Source organism: Vipera berus (genome assembly GCF_964194415.1).
Source record: "Vipera berus genome assembly, chromosome: 4".
Lineage (NCBI taxonomy): Eukaryota > Metazoa > Chordata > Lepidosauria > Squamata > Viperidae > Vipera > Vipera berus.
Window position 1 is genome coordinate 122462940 of NC_138206.1, and position 8125 is coordinate 122471064.

The following is an 8125-nucleotide window of genomic DNA, read 5'->3' on the forward strand; positions in this document are numbered from 1 at the left end:
GTCAAAATAATATTTGAGAAAGTCAGGCGAGCACTCGTTAAAAGCGGGCGAAGTCCCTGAACTGTGAAGGGAAAAAAAATATCCAGCGTTTGGCAGGAGGTTGAAGAACTAATCACAAAGCCATTGGTTTAAATGAAAAATCAACACCTTTACTGTTTAGCTGCACTGCTCGGCTGTCATTGCTAGAATTAACAAAATATTGATTGTAATTAACATCCCCTCGCCTTGAAACGTCTTCCTGAAAGGCTATTCGTTGTCCCTGGAGCAGTTTGCAAGCGAAAAAAGGAAAAAAAAGACACAGCCACTAATCAGACACCGAGTGTGCGGAGGGCCACTTCTCCCAGCTGCAAGAAGACAAGAAGAAGGGCATTCAATGTTGCTGGCCATGGATGAGACACATATCATCCAATTCTGAAGTCTTCTTCCACCCTGCTTTTCCGCTCCTCCCCCCCCCCCCCGTTTCCCCTCTCCTGGGCTGGCGTCGTGAGACACACAACCCCCCTGTGCTCGCTCAGCATGGGAGTGCTCCATGCCACCAGGTTAAAGCCAACAAATCTCACTTCCCAAGAGAATACACCATCTTAATTGGAGTTATTCAAATAGAAGATGAGAGGAAGGAGGTGGGATTAGATGGTAGTCATTTCGGAATCTTCTTTCTTCCGTTGATCTTCCTTGTTGAATATTAAGCTTTTCTGGAGGATGTATGACAAGCTGAAAGTGTCCTTTGTCCCAATTTCCCTGTTTTTAAAATTCCCTAAAGACACTGGATGCATTCACATGTTGTGCTAAACTATAATGTATGGTTTATAAAACCCGACGGCTAGGTTTGCATGGCATACTCAGCCTGGATCAAATAAACACACTATGGCTCACTCTGATGCTTGAGAACAAGAACAATCCCAGCACTGACGTTTAATGCTCTCCTGAAAGACAGAAGAGTTCTCCCTGAAGGAAACCTAACTCTGCGTAAGGAGGGAACCATTTATTTTCCCAAGAACAGACATTCACTTATCACCATCCGTATCAACCATCACGTCCTCTTTCCTCATGTTGCTGGAGGCCGAGTGGATAAGTACCTTCCACAATAGTCTTAGAAGCCTGGTGAGACCCAGGTGGCTCCAGACCCATGGCACAATCCATGCTTCTTTGGAAGAAGAATTCCCAGCTCTTCAACTCTCTTTGTGTCAGCAGCCTTCAAGGTTGGCCAGACTAGAAAACCAAACTTAGGAATGCTCCTTTCATTATATGGTCGCAGTAACTGAATCTTGCAAGTGTAAATGTGCTTCTCTCCTCCCTCTCTTTATCTTCATCAGAATTTCAAAGGGTGACATCCAAGATGCTTTCTCACATTATGTTTCTGCTTTGGACTTGGATTTCTTTTATCTGACTGTTGTCCTGGTTGCTTCTCTTCCTCCTGCCCCTCAATGGTCATCCCGCAACCCCTTACCCTTTGCTAGAGACCTCTCTCTCCTCATTCTACTTGCATCAGACACACTTGCTTCTCCATACCTACGAAGGGACGTCCACCCTCTGCCTTCTTTAGCTCCTCATGGAAAAGAGGAAAGGAGCAATGAGGAAGCAGCCATCAGTTGACATCTGAATGGTCCTCTAGAACTTTAGAGATCTGAAGGCAAGCGTAGGCGCTGGAGAAAACCAGGCCAGGCTGCCCTCAAGTACTTTGTCTTCTGGTCACGTATGGGATTGACCTAGCACGAACAATGCAAGAATATGTGGACAAAAAGTTTAAAATTCACAGTGAATTATAATTTAAAAGAAAACTTCCATAAGAGATTTATTGTTGGTATTTAACACGAGCAAGCATGTCAAGCATGCATAAAGCTATTTCAAATGAATGTTGGAAAGCAAATGTAAAGAAGGGACCTTTTTTCATTTATGGTGGACATGTGACAAGGCAAATATTGGAGTAGGATTCACATCTTAATACAGAAGATTCTTAAAGTGAATATAAAGAGAAAAGCAGAAACTTTTCTTTTGGGTTGAATGGAAAGAGACACGGAAAAAAATTGGAACTTTGATGTTGACGGCAGCAAGATTACTCTAGGCACAAAAGTGGAAGGACATTTCGATCCCCACAATGGACGAACGGCTGCAAAAGTTGATGAAGTTAGCCGAGATGGTTAAACTGACTGCTTTGATCAAAGGGAAAAAATACAATTAATTTTGTTTCCACTTGGAAACCGCTTCTGGACTTTGTGCTTGAGGTAGGGTTGACCTAGCGCAAGGCGTGCCAAGTTAAAAGCAATTTTTCCTTTTATCCAGACCTGCAGCTTTTAGAAGCCGCATTCCATGAAAAATGCAACAAAGGGGAATCTTCCTACGACTTTACTCCCATTTGTTTCCATTAACCTAAAGAACAATGGGAAGAAAAATAAGCCACCCTCAAGCAGAAACTCCCAATTTGGCTCCCGCTAGACAATACCCGGAGTGGCTTTACGCTGCTGATTCTGCATGACTAATTGATTGCTTCAGCTGGGGGTTAATTAATTAATTAGTAGCAGGGCCGCATTCAAGATTGCCGCCGTTCAGAGCTCTCCTAATGGATGCCATCTACAAAAGCTTTATTAGTACATAAAATGAGTGTTTAAAATCCACACGGCAACTAATACGCTATAAAATTACTTGCTTCATTATGTATTTCTGTTACTTTTTTCACATTGTGCGGTATCTCTTTTGCCGGTTTTCCCCCCTTCCTTTCTTCCTTTCTCCCTCTCTCTCTCTCTCTCTCTTTCTCTCTCTCTCTCTCTCTCTCCTTTTTGCCAGCCAGTTTTAACTGCCTATTTGAAATCAATTTCTCTAATAATGGGCTTAATGAGCTCATCAATTAAGGCTGCCATAATGGAATGTAACTATGTGGTTTCAGTTATCAGTTAAACTCTGGAACTAATTTTCATGCTTCATCTATCAAAAATGATTGGCTAATATTGTTTAGCTGCTGCTTCAGCCCGATAGGGAGACCCTCAGCCCTTCTCCACTAATGTCCGAAGGCCGACATTTTTCTTGGGAGAGAGAAAAGAGGCTGGGAAGAGAATTGGGAAGCAGGAGAAGAACAATGGAGGGAGGGAGCAGAGAGCTGCTTGGCCGTTAAGGGAGACCCTCCGGGGAACCTGATTGTCTTTCTCAAAGCCAACATGGTAATTAGTCGTAATGGATTACATTTTCAAACATATTAGATAAGATGATCGTTCCACTTGAAAAAACCCATTATGAGTTTACCTCTCTCTCTTTCGCCGTTTTAATAAGCATTGGCCTTCTCGGTGACCCCTTTAAATAACAGTATAACTAGCCAATGGAGCTAAATAATGTGTGTGTGTGTGTGCGTGTGTGTGTGTGTGTGTGTGCATGTATGTATGTATTTTGAAGCATGCTTTAGGAAGTAGACCACCACCGCTACTTAGGCTGAATGGCTAAAAACACCGGAGTCTCCAACTGGGTGTAGCGTTAGGAAGGGGAAGCGGCCACTTCCTCTCCAAGTGTCCAACTTGGCACACCCAGACTGAAAGAATGGAGTCCAGAGACTATTTTGTACATACAATTTTTAAAGGGGTGCAAGAGAGCATTACGGGATGGCAGTCGGTTTGATATCTGGCTGTGTCCCTTAATGTTGCTACTCTTGAGTTTAAACATGCTTGAGATAAACATGGGTCCATCATCCGACAAAAATAAATAAGCAAAAATAATAAAAATAAAACAAAACAAAAAATGGTGATCGGCATTGACAAATCCGCCATCGGTCAATTGCAAAAGGCAGCCCTACTCAGAACGGCTGACATCCTGCCACGAAACTTTCCACACCATCCACATTGGCCTCTCCCGGGTCCTTGGGATGGACAAAAAGGCCAAAGGCAGTCTGGACATCAGGTTGACGGCGCATCAAACCACAGCAATATAAAAAAATAAATCAAAAGTTAATAGTTAAAAAATAATGAATTAGTTAAAAAGGAAACAAAACCCAAACCAGCAAAACACTCTCAAAGGGCAGGCTTGATGGGTCTTTTTCTGCCGTCGTTTTTCTCTGCTTTTTTTTTGTCAATAAAGCAGCTTTGTGATGACCTTTCGGCCCTCCGCCCTAAATATTAGCACATTCTCTACAGTACAAATGAAAAACGTTGGTTTTTGTGGTTGTTTTTAAAATGCAGGCAGCACTGAAAACGTCAGCATGGCTAAGCTCGCCACCGGCGGCTTTTACAAACCACTCAGACCTCCCCTTCTAAATTCTATTTTAAAAGAGAGGATCCGGATTTAAAAGAATAAAGAGAATAATGACAGATTTTAAGTTTACTCTTCTGTCCAGGTGAGCCGAGCCATCCAGTAGTTTGAAACATCCGTGTTGTGTTTCGTCCCTCAGTATAAAACGAAAATAGAAGGCATAATATGAAGGAGGGGGCTGCCCAATTTAACCACTATTTTTTGCTCTGTGTTTTAAATTTCTGGAATTCTTGGAGGAGGAAATAATAGGAAATGGAACGGGGGGGGGGGGCAAAAAGTAAACAAAAACAGCAGCAAACGAAATAGCTACAGAAACAAGGAAGTAGCACCAATTGCTGTATATATTCCACGGATGGATGGACTAGAACATTTTCAGAGATACTAAAATCAAAATCTCAGGCAAAAAAGCAAAATTTCTCTCAAACTGAGTTTAGATCCTGAGGATGCTGTCAGGAGTGCCTACAGGTACGTGATGATTGGCAGATGCTGGGTTGAAGCTCCGCCTCTTTTTTATGTGCAGCGCAGGTGGAGCTTCTGTGACATCATTCTGGTTGCCTTCCTGATTTTTTTCCCCCTCACCATTCAAACACTAATCCAATGTTTTTCAGATCTTGGCAAAAATATTTACATTGCCTTTCAGAAACTAAATATCAGTGCACCAAAGGTTTGAGAAAGATGGTGGAGAGATCAATAGATTTGTCTCTTTATTTACCTCTGTTAGCGTTCATGGCTCATTGGTTCCTTCCCCTCTGAAACACACACACACACACACACACACACACACACACACACACACACACACACACTTACTTGTATGATAAAGGAACGAGGGACTCTATTTTGTGGATGTAATGTAAAAGGAAGGAAGGAAGGAAGGAAGGAAGGAAGGAAGGAAGGAAGGAAGGAAGGAAGGAAGGAAGGAAGGAAGGAAGGAGGGAGAGAGAGGGGGGAGAGCGATAATTTCTTTTCCTTTCCTTTCCTTCCCTTCCCTTCCCTTTCCTTTCCCCCTTCCCTTCCTTTCCTTTTTTCCCTTTCCTTTCCTCTCCTCTCCTCTCCTCTCCTCTCCTTTCTTCTTCCTTCCCTTCCCTTCCCTTTCCTGGCACTGCGGTTGAGTCTGTCCATGGGTTGTGAGGTTAAGGCGTGTTCACCTCATCTTCTGATTGCTACAGCCGTTGGCGTTCATGGATGTGCTCTGCTACTCTTCTGCCCGTTTGTCCTGTGTAGCCGAGGTTGCCTTGCATGTTGTAGATGTATTTTCTTCCTGGACAAGTTCTCAGATTTTCTGGCATAAGGTAGATCCAACCCGAACCGCCCCCGGAAGGCTAGCAGTCTCCTGTTTCGCCCGTCTGCCTGCAGTTACTCTGGGCCAAAGAGTTTCCCCATCTACTGCATTTGGTATCAATCTATCAGGACTTCCAACGCAGAGTTGGAATTATAAGATTAGGGCAAAATACAGATTCTTTCCCCCCCCCCCCCAATTAGTTATATTGAGAAAGAAATCCTATATTGGCACTTGCAATGTTTAAAATGTGAATTTTTCATTTTGCCAAAAGGGCTGATAATTTCAGCCATGCGTCTCCTGCCATTCAAGAGAGCTGAATGGATCAGCACCAGAGACGTTTTTTTTAAAAATCTTCCTTTGCACTTGCTTTCTATCAAGGAGAAACGTGAAGATGTTTAGAAGAGTTTGCAGCATTGGAAGGAAAGGCCGATTCAGCTCTGCTTAATTTGAACATTTCGCCCCCCCCCCACTTTGTCTCTGCTGCAAAAATGGGGAAAAGGGAAAACAAAAGATTTCCTTTGTGCAATTTTCCTAGTAGGACCTCAGACACAAGTGCCAAGAATAAAAAGAAAGAAAGCACGCTGGATCAAAAGTGAAATTAAATCCCGATTCTCTGCTCTTATTAACCAACACTTTAATAAGATAAAGCACAGTGATAATACCTAATTAAACTAACGTGACTTTTTTTAATAGGAACGTGGGCAACCTTGTATATCAGAATCTAATCCTTGAATCCCTGGCAGCAATAAAAATCAGTGAAAGATCTGATGTGATGAAGTAGCGTAATGTGAAAGGTGTCTTTCAGCCAGGGTTGGCTTGAAATAAGTTGCTTTCAGAGTATGCAAGGAAAGGCAACCCTTTCCTTCCTTCCTTCCTTCCTTCCTTCCTTCCTTCCTTCCTTCCTGCCTTCCTTCCTCCCTCCCTCCCTCCCTCCCTCCCTCCCTCCTTTCTTTCTTTCTTTCTTTCTTTCTTTCTTTCTTTCTTTCTTTCTTTCTTTCTTTCTTTCTTTCTTTCCCTCTTTTATTATCCCCATTTTGCAAATAGCAAGCTGAGGGTGCTGAAACACGGAAGTCAACTCCCAGAATCCCCCCAAATCGAGCATGCTAGCTGGAGAGGGGAGTTCTGCAAGGTGATGTCTTAGCGATGCTGAGGTTGAGAAACGCTGAGAATCCCTGAGACATCGCCCATATCAGGGTCTTCTTTATCCAGCACAAGGGGGGTGGGGTCAAGACTCAGCTGCAAATAAAAGTGGGCTGAATTTCAACAAAATAAAGCAACACCCAAAATTGGTGTTATGCCTCCAACCAGGTTTAAAATGGGCTGCCCCAAAGAAGAGGGAGTCAAGCTATTCTCCAAAGCACCTGAAGGCAGGAGAAGCAGCAACGGATGGAAACTAATCAAGGAGAGAAGAAGCAACCAGGAACTAAGGAGAAACTCTCCTGCCAGTCAGAACCAGTGGAACAACCTGCCTCCAGAAGTTGTGAATGTTCCAACACTGGACGTTATTAAGAAGAGACTGGACAGCCGTTTGTCTGAAATGGGTTAGGGTTTCCTGCCTGAGCAGGGGGCTGGATCAGGAGACCACAAAGGTCCCTTCCAACTCTGTTGTTGTTGTTGTTTAACTTTCCAAAAAAAATGTTCAGATGAGTTAGAAATAAAAGGAAAGCAGGCTGCCAAAGAACACAGTGGATGGACACCATCAAAGTTGACCCAAGTCAGAGCCCAGAACAACTCAAAGAAGTAGAAGAAAGAGGTGGAGAGGCCTGGTCCAGAGAATTGCCAAGAATGTGACAGAGCTGAGTGGACCACATCATGGTCAACAACAACAACTTTAAAAACACAATGGCTTTGACCAAGGACGATCTGGGCAGATGTTTGAAGATGTTTGGGGGAAATCAATGCTTGGCACCCTAACCACCCTGACCCTGATCCCCTCAGAGCTTCCTTGGGGTCCTTGAAATACTTCCGCGTGGCTGAAGGGTTTCGCTCGCTGCCTGGTACAAGCAAGGTTATAAGCCTCGTTCTTCTTTCCACGTCCATTTCTCCCCAGCTTCCACGGAGAAGAGGGAAGGGGGTGAAAATTGAGATAAAGAAGTGTTATTAAAATTGTGACACGCGGCTCTCGGAGGATGTTGAGAGGGAGAAGGAGCAGGACATCAGGAAAGGAATAATGAAATGCAAAAATCAGCCAAACTGACAATTGAGAGCCTGTGTAGCAGCTTAGCCTGTTGGTCTGAGGCAATTTGTCATAATCAGCGGCACTTTTCTCATTAGCAAAAAGCCATTACGAGCGGACTTTATCAGCAGCTGCGAGTTATCGGTCGGGGCACACCGCAATCCTAGCGTGTAGGCAGGAGGTTCAGCCGGGTCCCCACAGCTTTAATAAGCCACCAAGTCCTTTCTGAAGTTCTCAGTCAGGTGTCACCGCTCTGCTCAGCCAGGCCGCCAGGAGCATCCATTAACCAGCTCCTTGCCGGCCAAATCCTGCTCCGATTCCCAGGGCCAGGAAAGTCCGTGGTCCTTCCTGCCCCACGGAGCTCTCTGTCCCATCTCATCATCTTCCTGGTCCATTTTCTCCATGGATTGCTCCGGTTCTTGGGGTGTGTGTGTGTGTGT